Source organism: Halictus rubicundus, chromosome 16 (assembly GCF_050948215.1).
Source record: "Halictus rubicundus isolate RS-2024b chromosome 16, iyHalRubi1_principal, whole genome shotgun sequence".
NCBI lineage: Eukaryota > Metazoa > Arthropoda > Insecta > Hymenoptera > Halictidae > Halictus > Halictus rubicundus.
The window spans coordinates 2436686-2454790 of NC_135164.1; the positions used below are offsets into that span (position 1 = coordinate 2436686).

At 47.9% G+C, this 18105-nt stretch overlaps 1 protein-coding gene across 8 annotated transcripts in view; it reads right to left on the reverse strand.

Annotated features, from left to right (window-relative positions):
* Hr3 (nuclear hormone receptor 3 ROR-beta) overlaps positions 1-18105 on the reverse strand; it is a 114138-nt gene that overhangs the window by 77904 nt on the left and 18129 nt on the right. The window contains exon 1 of one of the 8 annotated variants that reach the window (XM_076801945.1): positions 2442-3634. The exons of the other annotated variants lie outside the window; for them this stretch is intronic. The gene's annotated coding sequence lies outside the window, so the exon portion shown is untranslated. Of the gene's footprint in view, positions 1-2441; positions 3635-18105 lie in introns of those variants that run through there. 8 annotated transcript variants of the gene reach the window in all.

Here is an 18105-nt window from a genome sequence, read left to right on the forward strand (position 1 = left end):
GCAAATGCTAGGCACGCGAACATGACGGTTTTTCGAAGTCAATCTTAGCGAAAACAAAGCCTGGAATAGTCAAAATTTATTCGGTATTTTCGATTTATTTTCTTAATTGACCTTGAAACTTTGCGACTACATATTTTTTTAAAAATCTCCTCCGATCTAGACGCGTAGAATCCTCGGAAGGAGCCATGGAAAAACATTTTGTAGCAGTCTGTACAGCTGTCTCAAAATTCCCACGTACTAAGTTCCAAAGAGATCGAGCCAACGTTTCCATGCAGCGATCGCCGTTAACATTCGACCGAAGTGTTCTCGGAACGCGCCGCTTCAAAACTATAGCGCTTAAATGCTCCGTATTAGAAGATAATTACTGGCAATTTGAAACAATTGCACGCGAATAAGAATACACTTCGAAACTCGTCGAACCGGTTGATTCGACGCTGTTTTTCCCGTCCACCGCCCCTCCACTAAAAAGTTACAATCGATCGCGTTCGAAGATCGCGAAATTCCGTAGCCACCGGCGAGCGTCCCGAGTTCGCGAAACCCGATCTAATAGATCGTAGATCAGATTAGAGACGTTCCCGTAACGAGCGAGCGATTTTAATGAATTTCTCGTTAATTCGAGCGCGGACCGATGTGCGCGCCAATAAACCTCCATAACTTTACCGAACTGTACGACGCGGTGTTGTGTCGGTACACAAGAGTCCGCTTATGGCACTTTGTTCGGGGCCAAGTTTTTCCGTTTCGGAACGCGACACGTGCCGTATTTCCGGGTGCGTCGCGGAAGCGTGGGATTGTAAATAAAAATGACGAGTACACTGTTTACTCTATATAGGTCCCAAATATAGGGAATACAAAATCTTTTTAAAAATCTTTTTCCCTAGCCGGAAAAATTCCCAGAACTATGGGACCCCTACTAAGTCCTCAGGGGGTACACCCTGTGAAGTGCCATGAATCGAAGCCTCTGGAGCCTCCTGGCCGATACATGTCCCTCGCTAGGCCCGCATTTTGGACATATATCGAGTAACACTGTATTCCCGTGGTTCAACGCGGGATTATGACTTTCTTGGATTATTATGGATTGTTTCGAACCATAGGAGTTAAACGCTGATGTGCCCAATGTGACATTAGTCCCCAAAGGGTTGATTCTCGCGTTATCGACATAAATTCAATTCTTCGCAACAGCTTGGCAGCAAAATGTATAATTTTACTAAATTGTCCTTCATAGATCTTTAGACGTTTTGTGACACTCTTCGAACAACATGGAAGATTGTCGAAGTAATGCTCAAAGATCACGTGTTTTAGAGACTCGTCTCCCACTCGTCGATGCGTATCGTTATTAAACCGCGAACATCTCTCCCGCGATAATTTCGTAATTCACTGTTGAATAAATCTGCGAGCAGTCGTTCGGCTATGTTAATTGCAAAAGTTCGCATAATTCTGTCGCCGGTTTCCAGGAAAAATGCAGATGAGAACCCGCGCTTTCTCGTTCGCCAGCGTGCACCGCCGAGTACGCTTGTGCGCGCGCGTGCACCGAGCCGAACACGGCACGCACGCACGCACAAGAACACGCAGCGGTGCTGTATGCACAAGCACATACGAGCATATCACCGAGCGCCCGCGCGCGCGCGCGACGTAGGTATTACTTAATAATATCCATAACCGGGAGGTAAATGGTAGTGTGGGCGAAAGACAGCGTCGGAGCGCGCGAGTAAGAGCGAAAGAGGCGCGGCGAACGAGAAGCCGGAGCGGCAGCGGGAGCGAAACGCCAGGAGAAAACAGGGGAACACATTCAGCTGCATGAAAAGACCGTCGTGCCTCCGAAAAAAGAAAATAGATGACCAGAAGTGTAAAAGAGAAAAAGAGAAAAAGAGAAAGAGAGAGAGAGAAAGAGTAAACGAGAACGCAAAAATAAAAAGCCCCGGGAAAACGAAAAGAGGACGCGAGAAGAAGTCTGCTTCCTAGAGAGGCTTTCAAAAAAAGAAAAAGAAAAAAAACGCAGCGCAATCTTGAGTTTCTGAAGCGGCGTTCCTGCATCGACCACCGCTCTCGCCGATGGCAACTAACGAACCTGCGTACACCAAACCGAGACGCGTAATAACGCAACATTGTAGCTCCACTCGGATCGTCCTGACTAGTACTAGCCGGCGGGTATAATCGATGCTAAAAATACTGTCCGAATCGTCTCGTCTCGATCACCCTGTCCTAGATACCACGAAAAAGTTCCAAACGAAGCAACGAACCTTCTGCTACCGAGGCCTACATCGTAGCGAGAAAGACGAACCAATAATGGGTAGAGGGGTGGGTCGGGGGGGTGGGTGGGGGCGTCGACTGTTGGACGACTGATCGTCCGTCGTATCATGACCGAGCGAAACGGCTAAGGGAAAAGATAGATGTACCTACGTACTCCGTACGTGTATAGACGTATGTATGTATAACAAACCCACCGAGTTGCGTTTCTGTGCGAGCCCAGGTCGACACGCACCGCGCGTGTGTGCGTGTGTGTGTACACGTCCTCGCAGCGGCGAGCGTGGTGGTCACACTCTCCCGATAAGTGGATGCCGGATCCTCCGGTGTGCGTTATCACAGAAAAGAAAAACTACAACCCTGTCACAATAGCCACTGCTGCGTGTGCGGCGGTGGTGGCCGGCGATCACGGCGCATCATTCACTTTCACTCGGTGAACCGGCGGCCGGGTACCGGACCGTGGCGTTATACACACGCTGCTCCGTGTTCCTGTGCACGCTCCTCCGAGTGCCGACCGTGTTCGCCACACGCGAGAGGGTGAGAGAGGGTAAGAGCACACACTCTCACGGAGGCGCGGGGAGAAACGTCGATACTTTTTTTTCCCCCCCTCTCGCCTTTTGCGTCTCGCGTCTCGTGTCTCCGGTTCGCTCGGCGAGGAGTCCCGGTGTGCCCGATAACGGGGCTGGCGGTGCAGCACGATGATCGGATCCCGACGATCGGTTCCGTCGTCTCGTGACCGGTCGCTGTCGGCGGTCGCGGTCGTGCTGCTCGTGCTCTTGCTCGTGCTCGTGCTCGTACTCGTGTTTGCGACCGGGGCGTCGACTGACACTCGCGGACAGTCACGACCCCATCCCCGCGACTCTCCACGCGCGAGGATCGTTCGGGGACCGATCGAACCGAGCCGACCACGGGGATGACGACGATAACGACCACGACGACGACGTTGTCACGCGTGCCATCGGTTCGACACGGCTGGAACCACCGATTATCGGCGTTGCTCTCTTTCTCTCTCTCTCTCTCTCTCTCTTTCTCTGTCTCGTCGATCTGTTCGAACTCACTTGCCACTCGCGATCAACTTTCTTTCTTTCTATTTTCCTTTTATTACAACCCCCCTCCCTTAGGATCGCTTCGTGTACCTAGGGCACCGAAAGTGTTTCAAACTCGCACGACGCGATCGTCGGGTTCGCGGATGGTTTTCCACCGTTACGACGATAGGGTCGCGATCGCTTTCGCCGGTTGTGTCACATCGGTCGCAAACGCGGCTAACACTTTACCACCGAGCGTTATTTCAAGACCGGTAAAAAAGAGCCGTGCCGTCCCGATGCGACTGTCCCTTTACGTGACGAACACACAGTACTTGCGCTACCGTGGCTCCGGGTTGACTGGTGCGCGCCGCGCAAGACCGGAGAGAGCCAGCCCCACCGTGCAACTTCGCTATCGCCCTCTCGCTCCGGTCCTCGAGAACGTTTCTCTCCCTCTGATCCGGCCGAAGGGAGCGCGCGCGCGAGAGAGAGAGAGAGGGAGACATCGGAGAGGCAGAGAGAGAGAGAGAGAGAGAGAGAGAGAGAGAGAGAGAGAGAGAGAGAGAGAGAGAGAGAGAGAGAGAAAGAAAGAGAAGGAAAGCGTAAGCGCAGCAGCGAGGAGGGCTCGCCGCGAGAGGGTACGGAGTGGGGTGGTGGGACGCGATAGGGTGACACCGTGGAGGGAGGAGAGAGAATCGAAAGGGACGGGGAGGACGAGAGAAAGAAAGAGATCCGAACGGGGTAGAGGAGAGCTATCGTGTCGTCGTCGTCGGCTATGCGTGTTTCTCTCTCCGTTCGCGGCTATCTGTCCTTAAGAAACCACTACCGGCCGGGGGAGGCTGAAATCATCGAGAGAGAAAAAACGGGAGAGGGTTGATTCGTTCGAGACTCGCCAACGCTGGTAACACTTGCGCCCGAAATGATTGTTGTGAACGGCAAAGGGTTGCTCTGGGTCACCCCCCTGCCCTCCTTTCCCGGCCATGTGGCCGACGACGTTTCGACGTCTGCTACCGTGACCGGCGATCCAATCGCAGTCGGTTGCTACGTCACCGGTCTCGCGATTATCGGGTCGGGTTCCGGTCGAAACGCGAGAGCACCGAGCTGCGAGAACGACGTTGTCGAAAAGTCTGTTTTCAATTTAGTAAATATGTCCGGTCTGCAAGAGACGAATCTTCGACGAGCAGCTAGAAAATGAACACTAAATCGCGTACAGGTCTTTTACAAAATAGAACTTGAAATCAACGTTCAACGTTTTGCTTCCAGTCCTCTTTAATCTCTACTTATGTACATCAGATTTTGTGTCCACATTCGATTTTTAACACTAGAAATTGTAAAAATGTTTTCATCGGAAATTTTTTAATGAACCTCTTCATTGGAGCACATATTACAATAAATGTTGTACGAAGTCTGAACGGGCACAGTCTTGTCACCGTTGCAAAGCAATATACGTCAGTCGCATTTATTGCTCGGTCGTTCTAGTGTTAAGAAACACAATCGGAGGATACCACTTGGAAGCCTACCACTTTAACATTCAGTTTATCGTTCGTTTGTGTATACAGGGTGATCGGTAACCGGTGGTACAACCGAAACCGGGATGGTTCTACATGAAAAGAAAATAAATTGAAAATGTAGACGAAAAATATTTTTAACGCGAAGCATTCATTTCCGAAAATCGACGTTCAAGACAGTTCGCGTGGTTAGGTGGGAAGTAGAACCGGTGGGTCGCGAACAGACGCGTCAGACGGTTCCTATGAAATAGCAGGCCGAATTTTCGAACTCGATTTTTTTACTCGAGAACGGTGCCCCTTTTTATTCTAAATTCTCGACTTATTTTTTAGAATCACCCCCATTTTCAGCTGTAACCGAAGTTGTTAGCACGCTGTATTTCTCACGATTCAACAAAGCCGACCAGCCTGAAAGTATACAATAAATACGTTCCGTTCGACTGTCGGTTAGCAGTTCCGCGGGATGCGAGAAAAGCTTCGGGGCCGTTTAAAGGGAAACAAGTGGGGCGACGTGCAGCAGAACGAGCGCATCTCTCGCAGGGGTTGCGCACGTCGCCGGACACAGAGACAGGGAGAAAACGAAAGCACGAACTTTCGAGTGAGTTAAGGACGTGATGCGAGATACAAAGGGGAGACAAGAATTATTCTAAATCGACCTATATTGAGGCAGGTCGTGACCCGTCTCTCTCTCTCTCTCTCTCTCCGATCTTTCAACTGTACCGTGACTACGCAAAGACTAAATTTATTGCCTCGGGACTCCGTTTCGCGCGGCTTCTGACAATTGATATTTTTCTGAATTATTTCCGCGGTACAGTTCGTCATGTCAACGTGCGCTGAATAGCGTTGACAGGTCGCGGTACTCTCGGCAGCATAGAAAAACCGGTGCTTTTCATTCGACAAACTCGTTTCTCTGCTAAATTAACGATTCTCCGCGAGGAATCCGTTTTAAGTGGAATCGTGAAAACGATCGGGGTAACGACGATATTACGGAGACAGGTATGTAAAATTGTTGAAGAGGTTGGAGAGACTCGCAGGCACTGTCTGTTAAACAGAGAATTTTAGAAGAAAAAAATGAAACTGGCTCGCAGTCGGCGAACGATGAAGGGAGGAACGTGAAAGGCGCATCCTAGGAATAAGGAAGAAATGCATGGAATCGTGAAGAGGCTTCTCGCGAGAGGACGTGACGCGGTTTGCGCGGGGGGAGGGGGGGGGGAAGGAGGAGGATGGGTTTTACGTATAAACAGGGTCACGTTCTGGTAGGTCACTCACCCTCTTTAACCTAACGTTGCTAGGCTCATGAAATGATTAAAATATCAGGAGAACGAAAGAACACTGTTATCTTCAGGTTTCGACAATTATTAAGAGAAGAGTTCGTCAAACTTTCGCTCCGCATAAAGATCCGCAGCGTCTAGTAATTAAGCGAGGAATATCGTTGAAGAGCCAAATCGAGTGTCGGAATATTTTCGAGGGTAGCTGTGAAAATTCGCTGTTCCGGAAGGTGTGCTCGACACGCGACCGGTGTTAATCAACGACGACTTTTCCCATCACGAAACTCTCCGGCCCCGTCGAAAACTTCCCTCTTAACGGTCTCTCGCGAGGAAGGCCGCGCCTCGTTCGACAAACGTTTATCCGGAATACAAAAGAGGGGGATCCCCGGCCGTAAAAGTTTCCCCGGTAAGTTCCGCAGGAGCATCCTCTCCCGCGCTAATGGCTGATTGGTTTCGATTGTCGAGTGTTTTCACACGACGTTAACCACTTTTCCAGCGGTTGAACGACGGTGGGTCTCGCGGGCCGTCGAGAGCGGCGCACGCACTTGCCGCGCGACGATCGATCTTAGACGGAATCGATCGGCCGGGATGACGCCTATAAGCGTTATGTGCTCGCCTAGGAACACCTATCCGCCCGGCCAGGAACCGTTAACGCTAATCAGAAGTCCAAAGCCCGCCTCGAATAACAAAGAAGTTCGGCCGTACCACGGGCTGAATGAACAGACGCGCGGACGCGGAACAGACGCGCGACCTCCTCGACAGGAATGCAAAAGAGCGTCGGGGACCACTCGTTCTTACGTGCTGGAGATCATTGCACGGAACGAGTACCGTTCCCTCGGTCATTTAGCCACGCACACTGCGTCGAATCAGCCAGGTTCGATGACAAAAGTCAAATTTCCTAGCGTGTTTCGACACATTCCGAGTACGTGTCTCTTCACTAGAAAAATTGGAATTCTCATTGGACCACTGCTCGAAAGGGTTTCACGAGATTTATAAGCTACTATAATAAATATACGTATTTTTTCCGGGTTGTATAGAACTAAAAGTCCCGCGGTGTATTGGTTCGGCGAATTTTCGGCGAAAAGTCCCACCGCTAAGAGGAAAGAAGATAAAACATCGAGAATTGAAGAATCTCTGAAAACAATTTCGAAGCTTGTCCACCTATGTTTCCATCAACTTGTATCACGATGAAAAAAAATATTGTTTCAAAGTGGAACGGGATTAATAATTGTCACAGTTGTTTTTCGAAATATCAAGTTTTCGACGAAACAACCATCCGAACTGAAAATGTGATATTCGATATAAAAGTTGTTTGTTTCCCATCTAGAAATACTGTGACTGTTATGGAAAAAGAGTATGACAGGCTTTCGGGTAAATTGCTTCATTAGCCGCCGACGTATTTTCGGTAGCAATGGTGAAAACGCTATTTCCGGGAAAATGCATTTAAACTTTCGACTGTGATTTATATTCGGACATAATGGAGCTTTTTGTTCGTTTCTATTGGGCATTTCTAAAACGTTGATTGACTCGTTTGGTCGTTGTTGTGTTAGTTTGAAGATTGAGCAAATGGTCCAAATACTGCGTATAAGCAGTATTTAAGCATAATAGAATTTCTTAAGTATCAATTTTTGTAAACGTCCAGAAAATGCCTCCGTTCCGTTGCATTTCCGATATGTTTTAGCAATAAAAATGTTTTCGCTAAAAGCGCATATACAGCACGGCGCGGTAAACAACGTGCACGGCGCAAAGTGATAGACAGTACCGCTATAAATTCAATGTTATTTCGGACGCTGTGTCCCGTATCGCGTGACATCTGTAGCGGAAAACGCGCAAGGGCGTGGGACTGGAGATATTGCATAGCGTCCATCATTCCGCGGAACTTCATAATAATAGAAAGTATCAGTGAGACAGCGACAACGTGTAGATATTAAATTCTTCATTGTGCCCGCAATGCTATCTCCGCGATACACTGTTCACACCCGTCAAACACTACGGGAAGATGCTTGTAATATGATTACATTATGCAACTACGTTGACGCGTTGCTCGAACATCGATACCCAAATTTCATAAATTTTATTCGAACACAAAACGATTAAAAAAGTGTCCTACATTGATACACGGTCGGTTCGACTATTGAAAATTACATTTAGAGCGAGAATGATAAAGGAACAACCTGATACAGTGTGTGATTTCCCTATATATGTCGCCAAGGCCTGGGTGATAAACGTCGCGCAATTATCCCCACTACCACGGGGTATTCTGCATGAGGGGCCCCGAAGCTCGAGAGACTCCGCTTCTATATCGAGAATTCACTGTACAGTGATTTCTCGATATATGTCGCCGAGAGCTGGACGATAAACGGCGCTTATGACACCAACGAGTGCCCTCGGCAAATTTCACGTCCGACCTGGAGCCTCGGAGCGCGGCAATGTCTAGAGAAACAGGCTGTTGAGTTACATAAAAGATTGGTGCGCGCGGGCTTATGGTTCTCGCGGGCTCGTCGAAATGATTTCGTGTAAGGTAACCGGGCCCGGCCGGCTATCGAAATTGAAATCGTATGATTTCCCCGATCGCCCCGGGGAGAACCGGCCGACACACGATATCGTACCGTTAGGTCGCCGGTCCACCCTCGTCTGCCGAGCTCATTGTCGTTTCGCACATTATACACGGATTTCGGGGTGCAGGTACGTGGGAAGACACTCGATCGAATGCGATCGAGCCGAGCTCAGAAGAGGAGTCCCATTATTGTGGCGAACGCCGGCCAAAGAGGCCGACGACGGTCTCGAATGGTAACGCGCGCGATCATGATCGAAGGTGCGCGCCAGGTGGACGAGAACTCTCGGAGGGAAAAAAAGCGACGGAAAGGGAGAAAGAGATGAAATCCGGATCGAGACGCGGGGGCGTGAACAGGCGTATCGCTTTTCCTATGATTTTCAATAACTACGAAAGGTTTCCGTCGCATCGACCGGGACCGGTGGGGGAGAAGGGGGCAGATGCATTTGTTGTGCACCGGGAATGCTCCTCTGCGCGAGCGCACGCTATTCGAGAGAGCCGAGTGTACCGTTCGAACCGAGAAAGAACCACGTTCATTCACTGGACACGATTATTATGGAATTTCCTGTTCCGGAATCGCTCACCTTTTGGGGAAAACCAACGCTAGGTTGCAAACTGTTTGCACACAATGCGGTACATAACTACAGCGCCACCTACATTTTTATAACTATTCAAGCTTTCAAAGAATTCAGGAAAACCAAGTTATATCAGAAAACGTGAGTAATTATTTATTTCAGCGATTACTCTTTACCTTGAAATATGTTGTCAAGGTCACGATTCGGAACAACTTTTCCTTTATTTAGGAAAAATCTCTTCCATTTCCTTTGAACTCTTTTTACACAATGTTATTGACATTTGGAGAGCATTATAGAAATATCCAAAATTCTTGAAAATTTTAGTGGTGCTATAGTTGTGCACCACAGTGCAGCAGCCGCGCGCCGGGAAACAACTATAGTCGGTGGACCGAAAGGTTCTCATGGGCAAGAGTGAATGTTGCGAGCAGTCATGGTGATTAGAAGAATGTGGTCAAGTATGAATCTGCAGCGAGTGATGGAGACCGATTGATCGGAGATTGATCGCGGGTATGACAAAACTCTTTTACGTAATTGCTAGGTCGATTTAATTATTACAATGTGCGTTGTAAAACTGTTATGCATAATCGTTCCTACGCTTTTTATCGATCGCTACATTGCCGTAGGTGCGTTTCAATTATTTATCAACCTAGTTGCTTGCTCGAAAACTTTTACGATCCGAGTTGCTCGATCCAGTTTTGTAATTCTCGAGGAGCCAAGCGTAGTTGAACAAATGATTTTATTTGCTAAGCGTTCTCGTTTACACATCAAATTCTAAGATAGTCTTTTCTTTAGTTTATTTTTTTTTTTTGACCCAGAAAATGGAATAATGGAAAGTTAAATTAAGTAAAATGATTAATTTATTAGTTTTGATCTATTCGAGAGGCTATAGCTCTGGTGAAAATGCGTTTTTCGTAGATAGTTTCCCGTCCCAAGAAAGTTGAAGGGTCATCGCCCTTAGGCTACACAGATGATCCGATAACGGTACAACACATGTCACCGAGGAGCCCGGCCATATCTTAAAATATTACGGCAGAGAGGTTGCCACGCATAATTCCTGTACGGTATCGATACGCCACAGAGACCGACAGATAATTCTGTTCACGGTGAACGATGCCGCACGATGTCGCACTTGCACAACGTGTTTTGAAAGTTCAGTTTCTCGCGGGCCGTTGTTTAATTCATTCTCCGGCTCCTGTCGAACCGCGGGGGTATACCAACGAATTTTCTCGTGGAAGCGGTCACGTGTGTCCATTTACAGGTTCCACGCAGTCACGATGAAACGACAGGTTACAGTTATTTACACGCGGTCACTGCCAGTGACCCGCGTATAATTAAGTAAATGACCAAAGAAGATTTTATAAGGAACTGGGTCGTTCTCACTGGCTTCTGTCTAGCAAACAGGAAATAAAAGTATCCATTTACAGTAGAATATTCGTAATTATGAAACATGAGCACGATTCTTTTGACACATGCTAAAAAGTTTCATAACTGCAATGACTAGAAGTTTCCAATCATCAATAACTTCCTCTTGAAACAAAGTACACATTTCTTGATCGTTGCAAGCTACCAAAGTTTTATAAAACTCCACCATTTTGTGATTTTATATAACAAGAAAAATGTAAAAATGAAGCTAAAATGTTGCTCAATGTTCTCTAAACAAATCTTCTTTCTGAAAGTATCTTTATATGAGAAAAAATAGTTAGATTTACCCCATTTTGTTGGGCTTACGGGGTCGCGTACCCCTTAAAACAATATTTTCTAAATTTCAAGATTGTAATAAATCAAGATTGTTTTGATCAAATCGCTTCATCAAATTTTAATTCTAAGCGCGAACAATTATTATGCAACGACTTGTTATTGACGCGATTGACACGAGGCATGGGCAGGGGTTAAAAGAATTTTACTTTCATCAGTAGCAATATAGTTAATATATAGTTCTTCCTGTGTGAATGAAGAACAATGTAGTTCAAAAGCGTCGTAAGATTCCGTAATGAATTTCAAGCGCTTGATATTAACGATGAAGGTTGCACGAAAGAATGTCTTAAAATCAGTTAATTTGAAACTAAAACGGACCAAACTTTTCAGGACTGTAAATTAAACTTAAGCATTCGACTGATCATTCGTGTGTGCGCACAAAACGAACGCAGTTTGATCTCGGGGTATATGATTCCGGACCACCCGATACATTGACGGCGGCAACGATCGGCACGAAAAGTCCGGTGCGGAACAATTAGAACTCTTTCGGAGCAGGAACGGAGATGGATCTTCCAATTTCCAGTGGCAGAGGAGTCCCGAGATTTCGTCGGGCGACTCGTTAACCACCCAAGAATAGTCAAAGGGGAGTCGAGATGGAAAAATTAACGGAGAGAGGGAGAGAGAAAAAAAAGAAAGGGCGAACGATCGAGAAGGGACCAGGTCTTGGCAAAGGGATTGGGCCAAAGGAAGAGAAATGGAGAGAGGGGGGGGGGTAGGAGCCGCTCACTCTTTCGTCTTCTCTCGTTCGAGAGAGCAGCGGCAGCAGCGTCAGGCCTGACGGTGCCGGTGCGGCGCGGAGCGGCGAAGAGCCCGAAGAAGAGAAGAGAAGACGAAGAGAGAGGCGCGGGAAACGAAACGAACCGATCGATAGGTATGTATGTACGTACAGGTTCGTGTGTGTGTACGCGCGCGTGTATGTATATGTACGCGTTATGCATATAGGCGCGATCGATCCGGGGCCTAGGCGCTATGAGAATGAGCGATATATAGGTACGTGGGTAGGTAGGTAGGTAGGTTGGTAGACCATTGAAAGCGTGCAGGGATGTACCGTTAGCCGCGTCACCCGCCGATATATGACTGTGCCCATTGAAATTCCTGTCGTCACCCAAAAACGAGCAGCTCCGCTCGCGGAATTGCCAGCGAGAGATCGCGCAATCGTTTCTGCGCGAGGCGCCGCTAAAGGGCCGCTTGGATTTTTCATCGTGGTCCCTCCAACGGAAAAATCGAATAATCACGGGCGGAAAATCCCGATAAAGAGATCTCGCGAGGCAGCCGGCGCGCCGCACGCTTCAATCAACTTTCCACTTGCAAAACCCCGAATTGTTTCGCGGGAGATGCGGCGATCGTGTAAGAGGCTCGCTCGTGAAAGCGGCGTGTCGCTTAAACCCGGTGACTTCACCGAGGATTTTTGGGATTCGCAGAGTCTCGCCGCCAACGGTGACCGCCTCCCATTGTCGCAATCCAGCGCATAGTCCGACTGCATTCGAAAATTAATCGTCTGCGACGATAACTCTTCAGACGTAATACTCCCGAACAAGAGAACTCCCTGGTGAATGTTGTACCTGCGCCCGCGTTTCCAATTTGACAAGACTTTTTTTACACTGCCCAGTTGTTTCGCTTCTGATCGGTATTATTGCAGAATCGATGCACGTGTGAAACAATTGAATATTCTAATAATACACTGCATGTTTTCAAACTCTACAATGTCGTGTGAACCAGACGTCATTGTATGTCGAGGGGTTAATGAAATTCGGACGCAATAATTCTTTCAAATTCAACGAGATTCGCAATGCAATCGTATTGTAATTTTCCGTTTATTCTTCTGTGCGTGTCACATTTGATTAGAAATGAAGGCACTCTGAAACCATTAGTGGATCCTATTTGATACTGATTGATCTCTCCGGAGAGGGAGATCGACCCAAGTTTCCCGTTGGTCGGAGACGTAAACGAAAGTTTACCTCTCCGAAATTCGTTGCCGTTCGCAGCCGACGGTATACCTGACGGTCGCGAAATCAGTCGAAACATTGTCGTAGACAGCTTTCTCGTGGACGAGGTGGGCTCGCCGCGCCGTTTCGGCACCGTTGCGACACCGCGAGGTGAAATTTACAACGTGCACGCTCGTAAATTCACTCGCGACGAATGCGGATTTGACAAGTCGTCCCTCGGCCGCCATTACGCGCCGCGAAAGAGTCGCCGGGCAGCATCCTCGAGACTCGACTTTGTTTCCGGGCTTTTGCCAACTGTGGATACTTATTGGAAATGGTGTTCAGTCATAAACATTCATCGTTAATCAGATTCATTTTTGCCCGACTCTGCACTGCTTATTTTTGCGAATCAGAATGAACATTTACCAAGAGGTATTGGTACGGACAAATATTACATTGCAAGTTCCTTTGCTGGTAACGTAATTTTTGAAGGCAGTCCTACCATCCCCTGTTAATAAAAAATATTTGGAAACGGACGATAGACAATTACCGCGAGAAGATGTCGTGTTTATTTAATTGAACGGTTCGTTGACTTTGGTCGCGGAGGCGTTACGAAACATAAGGATATTTCGGAAGCTCCCTTGAATACGCGAAGCGATTTCAGCGTCGAATACGCGCCTCTCACACCTTCGGCCCGGGCATCTGTTCCGCGGCGAACGATACTGTTTTAACTTTTACCGTGCCAGAGGCAACCCGACCCTTTTCAGCAACGCGATGAAATTAATAATAAAGATATTTTCGCACGATTCGCGAGCAGATTCGCCGGTCGATCTGGCTCTCTTCGGGTCTCTGCTTGCAACGAGGCGGGAGCCCAACGAAAATGAGCGAGAAAAGGGCGAGAGGGGAGTACGTGGTGTGCAGGCGCAAGAAGGATAGAGAGAGAGAGAGAGAGAGAGAGAGAGAGAGAGAGAGAGAGAGAGAGAGAGAGAGGAGAGGAGTGAAAGAGGAAGAGAAAGAGAAAGGGAGTATATATTTAGTCGAGTTGGACCGATGCCAAGCTCATCAACGAAAATGAAATCTGGGTCTCTCTCTTTCTTTCCCCTTTTCCTCCCATCCTCTGTCTGTCCTTTCCTTTTTTCCCTCTCCCCTTTCTTCTCTGTTTCTGTCTTTGGTCTCCACGGCACCGTCGCCAGCGCTAAAACGTCCTCCACTCGATACGTGTACGCGTGCACACGTATACGTGTGCGGGGACGAGACCCGCGCTTTTGAAAATTCGACTGTTGCCCTTCTGTCGTCCACGTTTCCCCCCTCCCCCTACCCCGATTCCGTGGCGCACGAACTGAAACGTGTAGATTTCCACCTTTGAGGCCGGGAAAAACGCGCGGCGCGGCGCGGTCCATTTTAAAAGGCAGTTTCAAAATCGAAACGGGTAAAAGGAACAAGTTTTTCTTTCACAGAGACCTTTCGTTTCGGGGCTGGCACACAAACCGACGGAAAAATCCGTGGCAAAGAGAGGAAACGGAGTTCCGCGGTCCTGATAAATAAAAGCGAAACATATAAATTAACTTCCCGACGTAATGAGCCCCGAAATAAACGAGCCCGGAGCCGGTAATTAATCCCGGCGGCGGCTCCTTTTTAGAGCCGATTCCGCGCGATCGCTTCTGAGCCGCGCGGCCGTTCGAGATTCGAGAGGCGACTCTCGATTTTGCGGCGAGCGGAATATTATTTCATATAAACCGCGCGGGCCTGGTCTCGTCGATGTGTAATTGGCCGGCGTAGTATTATCGCATTATCGGCTCGATCATGTTATTTTATTGTCGCGAATATAATGTATTAACGGTATTACGTAAACGCGTGACGCAACCCGCCGAAACTCTCGCGGACCCCAGTGTACACCGGTTTATTTTAACGAAGACAGCCTCAACGAGACTGTTTTATCCGCAAACTTCCCCGAAACGTAGTTTCACTTCTGATTGGCTCGTTCGAACATGTGAGAACATTCGACTTTAATCCAATCGTGTCGTAGACACGAAGATGCTCCTCGCGAACGATGAGCCACCAGTGCCGCCGGGCCTTCGATTATTTTCGTCGAAACCTTCCGTGTTTTTGCGGACCAAGTGTTTTACGACCAAATGTAATCGTGATTACTCGTCGCAAACAATTACAGAATAATTTATTGCCGCCTGGCGCTTCTCTCCTCTATACGCGCAAAGCGAGGACAATTGAATTATGATTTCATTAGACACGTGTATGCGCGTAATAACTTAATAAACATTAGCCGTTCGGAAGACCTTGTATAGCAATTGTTTGCGTTTCTATAGTACTTCGAAGTAGCATATAAAACAGAAGCGAACTAATCCACGAGCGGTTTGATTCCGTGTGCGCACAAACGAAATTCTCGAACCGCGGAAACGACGTTAGCTCGCGGGGCAAATAAATAAATCACCGGTCTTCGTGGTCGGCTACCTACGAGCAATTAATAGAAATTGCTGATTTCAATTCTGTCTGGGGTCTAATATACGTTTGTTCGCCGCCGCGCCGCGCCGGGAGGAAAGAGGGTCGCCGAGGAACGGTATCGACCAACTGGCCGCAATTTGTTAATGGATCCGCGGGCCCTTCGATGCGACCCTTAATGAAAGATTCCTCCCACAGACGTCGAAGACGTCCCCGGCCACGTGAACCGCCGCCTCCATTCTTCCCATTGAGGAGGCGTCGTTGTTCCAGAGCGCCGCGGTCTCTCGCCATGGGGCATCGATCTTGTTCACCGCTGCGCCATAACAAAACCGGCCGTAATAGCGTCCACGGGCGCGAAAGTATCAAAGCTGGCGAGCGGAACGAACCGCGCGCCGAGCAGCCGAGGCACCGCCGCACAGTGGGCAATTTGGACAAAATCGGATTCAAAATCAAGGAACTTTCGATAGGAATGAGGTAGAGCGATGAAATTTTTTTTAAATGAAAGCTAGAACTTTGTAGGATATGGGAAAAATAGAGAGATTATTACCATCCAATCATTTCAACGAAAAAATGACTTCATTAGTTTTTGTCACAGAAATCTATTTTTTGCAAAATCCTGAGGTCCTAGACAAATTCTGGGACCAGATTTGAAATCAGCGTGAAAAAATCTATGGGAAATGATGTATAGCATGTTAAAAAAAAATTTCTTCCGCGCGTGGTATTGGGAAAACCACAATTTTCTTGAAATTGTGCAAGTTTAACGAATTTTCTCAAGGTTAAAAAGCGTTCGTACCATAATCTCCCTAGTTTTACCATATTCTACAAAGTTCTAGCTTTCATTTTAAAAAAATTTCATCGCTCTACCTCATTCCTAACGAAAGTTCCTTGATTTTGAATCCGATTTTGTCCAAATTGCCCACTGTGCGCCGCGCCGGTTTTCGTGGATTGCGCAACCGCCGCGCCGATGCTCTCTTCGGCCGTTCGGCAAATAGTCAAAGCCGAGGGCACCGGGAGAAAAGAAAGAGGACTCCTCGGGTGGGGAGCCCGCGGGACCAGTACGAAGAAGAGGCCCGGGGAGCCTGGAGCCGGGGTCCGGGTCCGGGTCCGGAAACGATTCGGCTGCCGCAGGCGGGGAAAGCGACCACTAACTTGGCACGTGGTTTTCTCGCTTCGCGCTCTCGCGAATTCTCCCGCAGCCGAACGCTCTTGCGAATCGCGGATCTACCTCCGGGCCTCCAAAACTGGGCAGTACCCCCTCTCCCTGGGAAGCATTGAAACGATCTAGGGGGGCAGGTTTTAGAATATCGAAACATAGATATACCCTGCATAGTATAATTGTCGTTTTTTGTACTACGCAATTTTTCAAGTATGCACGATGTTTCACTGAACTTAGGGATGTTTAATATTACATAATATATGTTTACGATAATTATAACTTAGTTTTTCACGGAAAGAACGCCGAAAAAAGTGGTTTTTATTCGTTAGACACACTGTGTATGTAGTGTAGGGCACGGACGTAACGGGTTTGACACGGAATCCTTGGGGAACTGAAAACTGTTTGTTTTGGTGTGCTCCGTGTACGTTCCGCCGTTGGAGACGTTTTGAATTCGACGAAACGGACAAATTCGGTAGCCGTACCGGTGACGTGTGACGTCATTTCGCCGGCGACGCGTGTGCTCGCGCGTTACCGCGAAGACGAGTCGTGTATTAGACGTAGATCGAACCGCACGCGTTAGGCCAAGCGAAGCGCATAACTTAGCTTTCGGTCATTTTCGATTCCGTGCATTCTGTCTCGTTTCTCCGTCACTCTCGACTCCGATAGAGATTTTCGTAACACTTGCGGTGCGTTATTTGAGACTGCGTAACCACCGCGTGCGTGTACCGCTTTGTTATCGCGAAGGCGAAAATCTCCCGTGCGTTCTTTGTATCGTTTTTCATTGAGAATATATTTAGACTGCTCAATCGAGCTATTTATTCGAGCTATTCTCCCACTAAGGAAGGAATTCCTAGAGCATCTCTCGACCACCTTGCGAATTAATGAAATTCAGTTGATATCCCTAAATTTCGCGTGAGGCCCCAGGTTGAACATTATTTTTTCCTACTGTGACGCACCAAACGCGGGAATTTGAAAAAAAATGAGCATAATACTTAGGACAATATCTTATTGCTAAATTAATTCCGTTTGGGTCACTCTTCGATTTCCATATGAAATCTGCTTTTTTTCCATTTTTTCGTGTTTTTCGATTTTTACAGGCAGAGTTTGCAACGGAAAAATCTGAAAACGACTCGAAGTATGTGGTTTTGTGTCCGAAATGTGTCAGATTTTTAAATTGTCATTAAATGGGGAAAATGGGCCAAAAACTGGATTTTCGATTTTCCTCTATAACTACCCTTACAGATGAGCTATAGGGCTAAAACTTGGCTGAAAGGTATCTTTTTTGGTAGGCTATCGAATGGCGCAAATTGGAATAAAATCCCTTCCAGGGCAGATCTGGCCCCCAAACCCCGCTATAGCCTTTGTAATAGAATCGAATTTATGCGTCAGTTATGCGGCTTCTTTGCGGCGGAACACGAGTCCGCGACGCTTGCTGTCTATCGAATTTTAAGTGCCGCGCCGGTATCGTTCGCTGCCGAATTTGTTTGCTTTCGAATTTCAGCGAATCGATGCCGTTCAATATCGAATTCAAACATATCAGGTTTGTTACCGAATTCAAGTGTATCCGGCTCTTCCCCCCTCCCCTCTCGCGCCCACCCCCGGGGAACGCGTCGATAGTTCCTCCCTGGGCGAAATACGAATCGCTGGAAC